The sequence below is a fragment of the Nilaparvata lugens genome, chromosome 3 (assembly GCF_014356525.2).
Source record: "Nilaparvata lugens isolate BPH chromosome 3, ASM1435652v1, whole genome shotgun sequence".
NCBI lineage: Eukaryota > Metazoa > Arthropoda > Insecta > Hemiptera > Delphacidae > Nilaparvata > Nilaparvata lugens.
Genome location: NC_052506.1, coordinates 74,005,815 through 74,018,623, shown reverse-complemented (window position 1 = coordinate 74,018,623; position 12,809 = coordinate 74,005,815). Strand labels below are relative to the sequence as shown.

At 34.6% G+C, this 12,809-nt stretch overlaps 1 protein-coding gene across 1 annotated transcript in view; it reads right to left on the bottom strand.

Moving 5' to 3' along the window:
* The window catches only part of LOC120350572, a 301,175-nt gene extending 291,604 nt beyond the window's left edge, over window positions 1–9,571 (bottom strand). Inside the window, exon 1 of the mRNA XM_039424536.1 lies at window positions 9,527–9,571. The gene's annotated coding sequence lies outside the window, so the exon portion shown is untranslated. The remainder of the gene's footprint in view (window positions 1–9,526) is intronic.
* Between the last annotated feature and the right edge of the window lie 3,238 nt (window positions 9,572–12,809).

Genomic DNA, 12,809 nt, shown 5'->3' with positions numbered 1-12,809 from the left:
TTTACATGTCGCATTGTACATAAATAAAAGTGCTGTGATGGAGATGAATCATACAGGAGTGTACAAGTACAACATAGTAGAGTGTGTACCAACTCTACCATGTTACCATGTGCTGGCAACAGGACTCCTGGATTCCAATCTCATGAATAGTTTTCAAATTGAAAACATCAAACTGAATGCAGAAGGTGAGCTAGTATTTAATAAAATCATTTTTGCCCTTCCCAGTAATGTTTTATGGCGTTTTAAAAAGTTTCCGTTATTCTGTGTCACTCTGTATTATTTCATTTGCCTGATTTCTCATAATTCTAACAAATTAAATCGACGTAGAATAACGTCATTGCATTGTAATAGATTGCCAGCCAGGTCACTCGATATTATTATTATTACATTGTATTCTGATTTGTAAATTAGTCCAATAGGTATGGCTTTTCTTGAGCTTCATCGATTAAATTTACGATTTCAACGACGGTAAAATCTAATAGAAGTTAATTTAACTCACGTGCAACGAAGCAATACTGTTATAAGAATTCAGTCGAATCTAAATTCTCATTAATATTTAAGTTTTTCCTTTCCACTAGTAACCTGACTACACATTTACATGTCTCCTTTACCCTTTTTTGCAACCGCCTCAACTTAGTTTCTTAGTATCATGCCACATAATTAACTTTGCAGTAATGTGTTACTTTCAGAGAGCCATATAATTTAAACTGGATCATGTTCTCTCATACGGCGGCTATGCACTTTATCAATGTATAAAAATACATCTCGCGCATTTCCAATTCAGCTAACGGTAGGTACTTATCTATAATATTAACTGGCTATCCACTAATATACAGGCTACAAATATGATTTCCACAAGCGGTCTAATCACAAGCCAGCCATGAGTAAACATCATTTCTCTTGCAATGCAAATTCGTTTACGCAATATTTGTAATAATGTTCTTACAAAACTCACTCAATATGTTTTGCTACAAATTAATAGTATAGCTAACATTAACATAATACCATTCGACAGAAATCTAATTTCTACAGTGATGTTATCACTGGTCAGGGTTATGCTATAAAAAACCATCAAAGATCACACAAAAATCATCTTGTTTTGCAGGTTATACATACGTGTTCAAACCATGATACTGAATCGTATTCTATCAAGCGAACAATTTCTGTGTGTGTAGGTTTTGGATGTATGTCTAAAGGATCTCGAAAACGGATCTAACGATTCCTATGAAATTTGGAATGAAGTAATTCAATTATGGATATAATTGGGATCTCGGAATTAAGATGAAGTTCTGTATTCAATTGTGATATAATAATGATTATAATTTATTCGAGATATTATGTTAAAATAACATTTATGTAATCTGTCTTATTATTTGAAGTAGTATTATTTCGCTGGTCAAGTTCTTTATTTCTAAACAGTGACTGTCTTTTTGTTTCATGCTTTTGTTAAGGGTGATGACGACGATGTCGACATAAGAAATAGCTGGTATGTGGATGTTAGACAGAAGAATGATGATCAGGGATGAGTGGACCTAGAACGGGAAGCGGTTTTCCAACACATAAATGATTTTTATAAAGCGGAGTGAATATACTTAATTTTCTACAGTTGATATCCACTGTTTTCGATTAAACAGTGATTGAGTAAGGATCTTCAGAGAAGCAAATGACATTTCTTGATTAGAATCTGATAACTGATGGAACGTTTTCCATCGACTTCCAAAGAAGGAAACTGCTGAAGAACAGACAACCCACATGGCCTACCAGCTGAATCAGTCATATTTGAATGGCCTTCAATTATTATTCAATATCCTGATGAATGAAACTGTTTAATTAGGGCTCAGAGTGAACAATCAAGTCCGAAAGGTGTGTTTATCTTGTCAGGATATGAGCAGAGGTGATAATCTGATCTTGAAATTAATGAGTCTTCTCACCTTCGAACAGAGAGACCCCCTGGAAATTAACCAATAAATGGTGTTAACTGTTAACAACAATAAAAAAACTTGGAACTCCATTGTACGTCTGATGAAAGGTCATAATTCACTCCAATATACAGTACTGGACTTGAATATGTGATTATGATATAGTGATTGTAATTATACATCCAGAATCATTCAAACATAATTTCACTGACATGAATAGTCAAAGCCTCCGTTCAGTATCGTGATGATGGAAATAGATGACAATAATTTTGTTGTTGTACTATGGTAAAAGTCGAATCGAAGAGACTGCATCGGATAGAATAGGAAAAGCTCTGAACCTCAAGATTGAATTTCATAAAATAAACGCAGTGAAAACTAGTTTGGAGTGTTTCAATAAACAGCATTTCCAATGAATACGAAGACTTCAGTCAGTTTTTTGCTTGGAGACGTCAGAAGTCAGTTCCAGTAGACTTTTAAACCAAGTTGTAATACAGCAGCTATAACACAGTATTACAATATCACAGTAACTGTTCACTGAATATGAGTTATTGGTTATTGATGACGATAGCCTTTGCAAGTTGTTACCAGAAACTATAAAATGTAACATTACATTCTATAATCTCTGGTTGTTACCGCAATTCACACATGTATAAAACCACTGAATTTATAATATGTGAGAGATCAGTTTCAAGCCTTGTTGAATTTCTGAAATCGTCGTCATGCGATCATGCGAATCGCAGTGGGTGCACACGGCTTAAAAGGTACTTGATGGAGTTCAAATCCGATTTATCAAGTCATGCAGCACACAAATTGACCTTACATGAGTGATGAGAGTTCGATGTATTTCATAAGATACACACACGCTCATGACATCATTTACAATCTTCATCAGAGTCGAATGAATTATTATTCTGATTCTGCCGTGGTCTATTACAAGACAATCGAATACACGAACAAAGAACATCATCACATCATTTAGTCTTCAGTGATCAGGTTGATTATTCAATTATGGATATAATTGTGATCTCGGAATTAAGATGAAGTTCTGTATTCATTGTGATATAATAATGATTATAATTTATTCGAGATATTATGTTAAAATAACATTTATGTAATCTGTCTTATTATTTGAAGTAGTATTATTTCGCTGGTCAAGTTCTTTATTTCTAAACAGTGACTGTCTTTTTGTTTCATGCTTTTGTTAAGGGTGATGACGACGATGTCGACATAAGAAATAGCTGGTATGTGGATGTTAGACAGAAGAATGATGATCAGGGATGAGTGGACCTAGAACGGGAAGCGGTTTTCCAACACATAAATGATTTTTATAAAGCGGAGTGAATATACTTAATTTTCTACAGTTGATATCCACTGTTTTCGATTAAACAGTGATTGAGTAAGGATCTTCAGAGAAGCAAATGACATTTCTTGATTAGAATCTGATAACTGATGGAACGTTTCCATCGACTTCCAAAGAAGGAAACTGCTGAAGAACAGACAACCCACATGGCCTACCAGCTGAATCAGTCATATTTGAATGGCCTTCAATTATTATTCAATATCCTGATGAATGAAACTGTTTAATTAGGGCTCAGAGTGAACAATCAAGTCCGAAAGGTGTGTTTATCTTGTCAGGATATGAGCAGAGGTGATAATCTGATCTTGAAATTAATGAGTCTTCTCACCTTCGAACAGAGAGACCCCCTGGAAATTAACCAATAAATGGTGTTAACTGTTAACAACAATAAAAAAAACTGGAACTCCATTGTACGTCTGATGAAAGGTCATAATTCACTCCAATATACAGTACTGGACTTGAATATGTGATTATGATATAGTGATTGTAATTATACATCCAGAATCATTCAAACATATTTTCACTGACATGAATAGTCAAAGCCTCCGTTCAGTATCGTGATGATGGAAATAGATGACATTAATTTTGTTGTTGTACTATGGTAAAAGTCGAATCGAAGAGACTGCATCGGATAGAATAGGAAAAGCTCTGAACCTCCAGATTGAATTTCATAAAATAAACGCAGTGAAAACTAGTTTGAATAAACAGCATTTTCAATGAATACGAAGACTTCAGTCAGTTTTCCGCTTGGAGACGTCAAAAGTCAGTTCCAGTAGACTTTTAAACCAAGTTGTAATAAAGCAGCTATAACACAGTATTACAATATCACAGTAACTGTTCACTGAATATGAGTTATTGGTTATTGATGACGATAGCCTTTGCAAGTTGTTACCAGAAACTATAAAATGTAACATTACATTCTATAATCTCTGGTTGTTACCGCAATTCACACATGTATAAAACCACTGAATTTATAATATGTGAGAGATCAGTTTCAAGCCTTGTTGAATTTCTGAAATCGTCGTCATGCGATCATGCGAATCGCAGTGGGTGCACACGGCTTAAAAGGTACTTGATGGAGTTCAAATCCGATTTATCAAGTCATGCAGCACACAAATTGACCTTACATGAGTGATGAGAGTTCGATGTATTTCATAAGATACACACACGCTCATGACATCATTTACAATCTTCATCAGAGTCGAATGAATTATTATTCTGATTCTGCCGTGCTCTATTACAAGACAATCGAATACACGAACAAAGAACATCATCACATCATTTAGTCTTCAGTGATCAGGTTGATTATTCATTTTTAGAAAAGCAGGATCCTCCCAACAGGTGTTGCTAATTAATATTAATGTTATTCATGAATTCATTGGCCAATGAATGAGCATGCTCATTCACACATGATCTGAGTTATTCGACGGTGCATAACGCAAATTATCGTGAAAAGAGATAGCGTTATCGGCCCATTCAATCTTATCTCAAAGAAGATATGAGCTTCGACATTTCGATTCGTTCAAAAGGCTCTACGACTATGTTTTTATTTCAGAAGTATGTTGTAATAGAAGAGAAATGGATTCATTCAAAGTGAAGTTATCTATTACATTTATATGTATCCTTTTTTCACTGTATCAAACTATGTTTTCTCACAATAGATTTTCCATGGATGGTATCTCTTCTCTTCTCTTCTCTTATCTTATCTTATATATATATATATAATATATATATATATATATATAATATATATATATATATATATATATACTTATAAAAGGCTAAGCCCCGACAGACTGAAATCACACGACAGCCCAAACTACTGAGCCTAAAAACTTGGAATTTTTCACGATTGTTTATGGTAGCCTGAAAACATCCACTAAGAAAGGATTTTCATAAATTTGCCCCCCTGAGGGAGCTGGGGCCCCCCAAAAATTTTGTACTTTTTAACCGCTCATTACACAGCAAAGATATGAGGAACTTTTTTGTTCGGCTACGAAAAAAAATTAGATCTATGCAGAAAATTTTCGATCAGGAGCACAGGGGGGTCCAGGAGAGGGCATTTTTCGAAAATTTTGATGTAAAATCACACTACAGCTCAAACTAATTGTCCTACAGACTTGAAACTTTGCACAAATATTCTTCAAACATGCTAGACGCGCACTAAGAACGGATTTTGAGATATTTTGCCTCTAAGGGTTTCAAAGGATGAAAAAGGATCCTATTAAGGTTATGAACATGGTAAGGTGAGTGCCATATGGAAATGAGATAATTTATTTATTGGCATGTGATATAATAACATATGTTGTAATCATTGGAAATAACAAAATAATATGATAGAAATTCAAAAAAGAACATCTGTTGTATTATTGCTTTCTACCTGATTCCACTCAACCTCAATAATATTGTTCTGATAATTGATAATATGTTTAATAATATTATTATCATTGATATAATAAAAGTATTGTTTTAATAATTAATTATTATCATTAATATAATAATAGTATTGTTTTGGTAATCAATAAATATTTTTATTTTCACAAACTCTGTATAATATTTATAATGGTGAATGTGAAACAGCTGCATCAAAGAAATTATCTCAAAAACATATGTTTAGGATAGCCAAAATATTGTGGAGCGAGCTGAACGGCGAATTGTAATCGAGGGCTCTGATTGGCTGAAAAGTGCAGCGTTCGGAGTGAGGTGAGGCGAGCAGTTAGAACAGAGGCAAGCGGCACGGCGAATGGTTCGGAGTGCGGTACGGCGAATGTTTAACAGCTAATTTTTAACATTATGAAACATATGCTCATGTTCACTGAAAGGCAAGATGTTCGGAGGAATGCACGGTTTGCTGCGCGGTTCGAGGTTCGGTTCGGCATGTGTGGACGCACCTTTAGTTGTTACAGGACATTTATACAGATCACAGGCCAAAGCAACATAATAATCTATCTTCTTTTTCTTCTTCTTCTTCTTCTTCTTCTTCTTCTTCTGCTTCTTCTTCTTCTTACTCCTCTTCTCCTTCTTTCTCTTCTGAAATCTGCCCCCCCCCCTGAGGGAGCTGGGCCCCCAAAATTCTCACTTTTTAACCGTTCATTGCACAGCAAAGAGCAAAGTCATGAGGAACTTTTTCGTTCAGGTACAAAAAAATCAGATCTATGCAGAAAAACTCCAATCAGGAGCACAGGGGGGTTCAGGAGAGGGCACTTTTCGAAAATTTTGATATAAAATCACACTACAGCTCAAACTAATTGGCCTACAGACTTAAAACTTTGCACAAATATTCTCCAAACATGCTAGATGCGCACTAATAACGGATTTTGAGATATTTTGCCTCTAAGGATTTCAAAGGATGAAAAAGGATCCTATTAAGTAAGCTTATGGTAAGGTGAACTCCATATGAAACTGAGATAATTGACACATGATATTCTAACATATGTTGTAATCATTGGAAAGCTTAAAACAATTTCATCAATTAGCTGATCGAATTGATTTTGCGTTGATTGAGAGCGCGAGCTTACCACGTGTTTTTTCCATCGTTGTATGCTTGGCCAGTTCGGTTTGCGCCATCTATCAGCTGTATATGGAGTCTCATACACTCCGATCCGATTAGAACAGAGCACAAAGGTTTTCTTTGGTTAGGAGTTTGTTGATAAATCTTTTTCCAAATTCAAATTTTATTGCCATCAAAAATCACATTGAAAACTTTCTTAATAGACAACAAGATTACAGAAACAAAATGTCAAACATATACCTACATTTATTTGTAGCACAGCCAGAAAAAGACAAGCTTGAGTACTAGCCGTGAGTTTATTAAATATAACTCAATATAATATATATTTTTTGTTAATATTTTGTGAATAAAAATTACGAGTTGATAGAGAGATGCGAGTAATTCCTTATATTTGATCCAAATAGTTATTCATAATACAGTAGTCGGGGTCACTGCAATCAAAAATTTTTTATTCTGTACGGTAGCTAATAAATTTCATAGGTATTGATTGTCCATAATGTATCCAGTGTCCATAATGGAAGTAACTGAACTACTCAAAATTAATAGCTTACTGGTCCCTCATAGATTTATAGTATTCCTTGTGATTGAGCCTGTCTTTTTCAGCATTGTCTATTAATAATAAAGCTTAATTTACAACTAGCTTACCCAGCGAACTTCGAACCGCCAATGTATCTCATGTTACACTTGACTTTATTTGGTGAATCATGAAATTTATCTTACAATCAAAATGTTCATTTACATCTCAATACGGACTTCCTATGTGCTTTGTCATGCAGCATTCATTATTCCGAAAACATATTATTCTTCTCAATCAATTAGTAGTAATATCTATCAGTAAAGTTTTCAAATAAAAAAAAGGTTATATCAGTGTTTCAAAGAAAAATATTCAATGTTTTCATAGCTGTAGATTGTCGATATATGGTCCGTACGGTGGGCATATTGTCCAGGAAATATGCGATGTACGATGAATCACACAGAATTCCATATTCTTTCCATTTTAGGATGAATATAAGCTAAGCTAAATTCAAAAAAATGTAAATTATTCTTTCATTCTTCAGTAATTAATGAATGCAATATGAATGTATAGTATTAATAAATATATACTCTCTTTCATTAGGTGAATAATTTTTTTCAACATTTTCCAGTTTCTCAATGATAGGGGAGTGATAATTATTTGTATAGGTGTTCTAAGGAACCATTATCAACAGCTGGTACCAATCAACAACACTTCAACTCCAAACTACCGTTTTAATACCAGTACACAATAATTTATCACAGGGTGATATGTTTATTACAGCTGTTAACTTTAGATGCTAAATCATATTATCACAATATGATCTTGAATCATGATCATCTTTTCGTTCTTCATTTCGGCCGCTCGGCCGAAAATTTCGAAAACATATGTCTGTAAAATGGATTAAAAAATAATTATTATTAGCCCCCCTATTAAAATTTCTGTTCAGAAACCATCCCCAATATTTACACAAAATATTCCCAAAATTTCATGGCGTTATGTCAAGTAGTTTTCAAGTCTACAGGGAACAAACAAACATACAAACAAACACACAAACAGACATTCATTTCTTTATAAATAGATTTCCATTCGGCTCAAACAAAAGCCTCTCTAAATGAAGGTAGAATGATAAGGATCCAGTTCTGTTGTTTTAACATTTTTTTCAAATCACTTTCAAAAAGTTCATGTAGTACCTACTATTGTGTTTGAGATACTTCTGGCGCTATCATAGTTTCACCATTATTCTGTTCCACAGTCCTATCTCTTGCAGTCGTTAACTATATCTATAATAATTATATAAAGTAAATAGCTGGCTTATGCACGTACGGGATAGGAAAATTATGTTTGACGCATCATCACGTCTGAACTACTGGACTAATTAACTTGAAATTTTGCTTATAGATTCCTAATTAACCAAGGATGGTTATAGGCCTATTCTTAATTCTTCAAAATTTCATTACGTCAAGTTTCAAAATAAATCCTTGCGAAGCACGGGTTCTTGCTAGTAATAATATGAAATGTTCATGAAATTAAAGAACAACACTGTATCTCATGAGCTTTGAAAAATATACTGATATGAACGAGGTCAAATATAATCAATAGTCATATAGTCATATATAGTCATGTATGCAATGGGAAATGTTGTAATATTGATATAAGCAGAGAGTATACTCTCTGGAGTGTGGGTAAAGGATAATTCGAGAGAAAAAATGATTCAGCTCATAAGAATAAAAGTCAAAAGACAAAAATAAATCTAGGATACGTTTTCTCTCCAAGAGAATGTTCAGTTTTCAGAATCATTGAGTATTCTCTTTAAATTAAAATAATGAAATTGAGGGTCTTTGTAATTCGCACATTTCCTCATGAAGATGATCCACACATTCCCTCAACTATCTCTGAATTTTCATTTTGTGAAATAACTTATACAAATTCATTTCTTGTCTCTCATCACTTTAGTGTGAAAAATTTTGTAAGTGGCAGGTGAAATTGCAACTCACCATCATACCGACTTCGATAGTCTTTAAAATAATAACAATCGGTCAAAATAGTTCAAACTTGATTATTAGACCTAACAGTTCCAGCCCTCGTTTTAAGGAATTTGCTTGATCTGATGATATTGTCTTTTACCTACATTTTACCTCAAATTTACCTACATGTGCTTCGCAAGCGATCTTAGGTTATAACTTGACCGGAAAATTGGTGGATGGTAAAAGTTTATTACTGACCTTTACTTAATGTTCGTTTGTTATTGTTTTTCAGGAGAAACAGCTGTTTATTGAGCCCTTGAAAAGGAGGAGGAGTTGCGAATCCCACGCGTTCAAATGAGCCTATCTTTGACGCCACTATCCTAGAAAAGAGTGTGTTTTCATCATTCAAATGAGACTGGCGTCTCGTATAGACTATGTATGTGCCTTAATATACAGATAGAGATAAATAATACGATAGACTCTGTATATGACCCCACCTCCTGCTCTAGCATGTCCCGGCTTCCTCATTTGTATACAATTCCTTTCCACAATCGCGTCGTAAATTCATCGAGATTTATGTTATTAATAAATTCGCCCTTCATTATCGCAGTAATCGTGGTCGGATTACAGCCGAGCCGACCAATGAAAGAACAAACGTTGCCTAATCGTAAAAGTCTCGTTTGTTGACACCGGCTCCACACCAGCTAGATGATTCATTTCATTTTTCGGTGACTCTTTCATCTCTAAATTGAATTAAGAGCGGCATCTAATCAGCTAATAAGCAAGTTGGGCTTGGGTGCTTCATTCGACAATTCAGGAACAATCGTCCTATGAGCGAGTTCCTTCACTTGCTCTGGGAATCAGCAATCAAAAATTAGTGAAGAGAACTCTTTCCCTGGTAAAAACTTTTCTTATTTTGATATTTCACTATCGAGAATCACAAAATATTTTTTACTATAGCACGCGGGAGGTTGCTGTAAAAGCTACAAAAAACGTGATAAAGTTACCTATTCCTGGTTGAGATCCCCATGATGGACTTGTAAGAGGTGGATTGGTTATTGATAACCATAAGAATATGGTTATTCAATTGATTTTCTTGTTCATCAGAGACTCCATTTTACGTCAAAAGTATGACAGTACTTTAAAAAGAATGCTATCACTATCGCTAAACTCACTTCTCAAAAATTGAAAATGTGAAGATAATATACGTTTTCTAATATATGTACCAGAACAAAAGCATGTCTCCACAATGACGCGATGCCATCCACGTTTTTGAGTGTGAAATGTGTACTTGCACGTATTCTGTCAATCCTGCTCTTTTTTATCGTACACAGTAGTTACCCCAGCAGAATTACATTAGCACTCACCAATGGAGGTTCAATTTATTGCAAGAATTATGATATTTGCAAGAGAACTAGTAATTAATTCAATTCTAGTGATAGAAATACTGAAATTAATTCGTGAGATGATTTCAGCCGAAATATGTATTTTTTGTTAGCAAGGCCTTGAAAAGGTATTATAATGAAAAATTTGTATTTTGGCTGTAGGACATGATTTTCTATTTTTGGGTGTATTCCCCTCCCCCACTAGTAAATTCGAAAATTCCCAAGGAATCCTGTTCATAATGAACTGTTCTTTCACGTGATGTGTGGTTTTTTATCTATACTAGAAAAATATCCAAGTTGTATAGGGTAGAAGTGGTAGGATTGCATAATTTTGAAACCCCCTTGAAAAATAACCCTATTTTGAAAATTCATAGCTCCGGAACCAAAAATGGTAGAACCCTGCGCGACCACTCAATTCATTGAAAATTGTATTCTCTTTAATTTTGTCGAGAATGATTTTTCTTAAGAAACTCAAGGTTTACGAGATAAAATGGGAAAGTTGAAAAAAGTCCGAAATTTTGGGAGGTTTTGGTGGTGAAGCCGCCCTCTGGCGTGTCAGCACATTTCAGATCGAATTCAGGGCCACAAAATACATATAGAACCGTCGAGAAAACTTCTTTCGGGGCTGTTTCCTGAAAAACGACCATTTGACTGGACTAGTATTAACTTTTCTGTTTTTGAGAATCACAGAACATTTTTTCCACTGTAGCACGCGGGAGGTTTCTGAAAAAGCTACAAACAAATCTGCACGCATTTAGTCCTTATAATAAAATACCCCAACCCTAAAAAAAATTTGAAGAGAAAGGGTGATAAATTGAAATTAAGCCTATCATGCCCTTCATACACGCGACCAGCTTGAATGAGTGCGAGATATTCAAGATCCGGTTCATTCAAAAGAAATTTCTAGTAACAAAATGGTGATTTACGATAGGATCTAGGAATTCCGACAAACATTTTTATTTAGATTCACTGCCCTTTTTGGATACTCAGTATCCTTGTTGGAAAATTTATCATGGTCAACAAGAGGAAGTGGTGACGAGCAAATAAAATAGTTTGAGAAAAAGTAGATAACTCAATAATAATTCACCTGTGTGGCGCCTGGCCGTGACCTTCTAGATGTGAAAAAGGAAATGGATGACAGATATCAGCTCACCGCTGAGAGCCTTGATTCACTTCACTCCAACCTGCACTGTGCTCCACCGCCGTCCTACCTGATGTGTCCCGTTGTCATTCATTAATAATTAGCTATACAGCACAGGTTGAGCGAATGTCACGGTAATTTAATGTCCTGTCCATAACTCGATCACTGGAAGCTCTGTCATTATTTTATCGTTGACATGCTCTGGTTTGACGGTGATAACTCAGTATACTCAGTTCTTTCATGTGGAAACGAATTGTAGGTTGATTTGATACGTGATCAAACTTGATAGAAACTATAGTTAAGCTACTTTTTAAACTAAGATTGAACCAGTGTGATTGATTGATCTAACGTTCTCTTTGATATTGAATACTCGTGAATCTGATGGTAGATGGTAAAGGAAAAATTGATTTCGAATAATCGCAATGAGTACAATTATCAGTAGACCTATCCAATCAGATCAATTTGGCGCGTTATGGTCTGAAGGCTCTCGTCATAATTGATACCTTTTCATGGGAATCTTATACGGCATTGAACATAATATGATACGAGTGAAATCTACACTCGCATAATAATTATTATCCTCGCGATTTTCTCGCAACAGAAAAATTAATTTATTCATTCTTCATTGTTCTTCTATCCGTGCATCGGAAGTTGTGAAAATATATAAACTCATAAGATCTTCTCTTACTAATTGGTGATCTCACTAAAATGCTAGTTCTCAAGAAATTCGATAAAATTTGGATTTCTCACTTCTTCTCCATCTTTAACTACTTCTTTTGAGGAAGGAAACTAGTCTGTGGGATTACAAGATCTTCATCGATACAATCATCCCTTTTCTTTCATCAATGTTTTTTTACATTTCAATTTCCATCTTTGAGAGATTCAATTGGACTGCTTAAGTTCTAACTTAAACTTAAAATCTAACGGGATGAGTTTTCAATAGTGACATGGGCTGGACAGCAATTCCACTTCCAAAACAATTATTATTTGTTAAGTGGAAGTTTCTTTGAAGAAC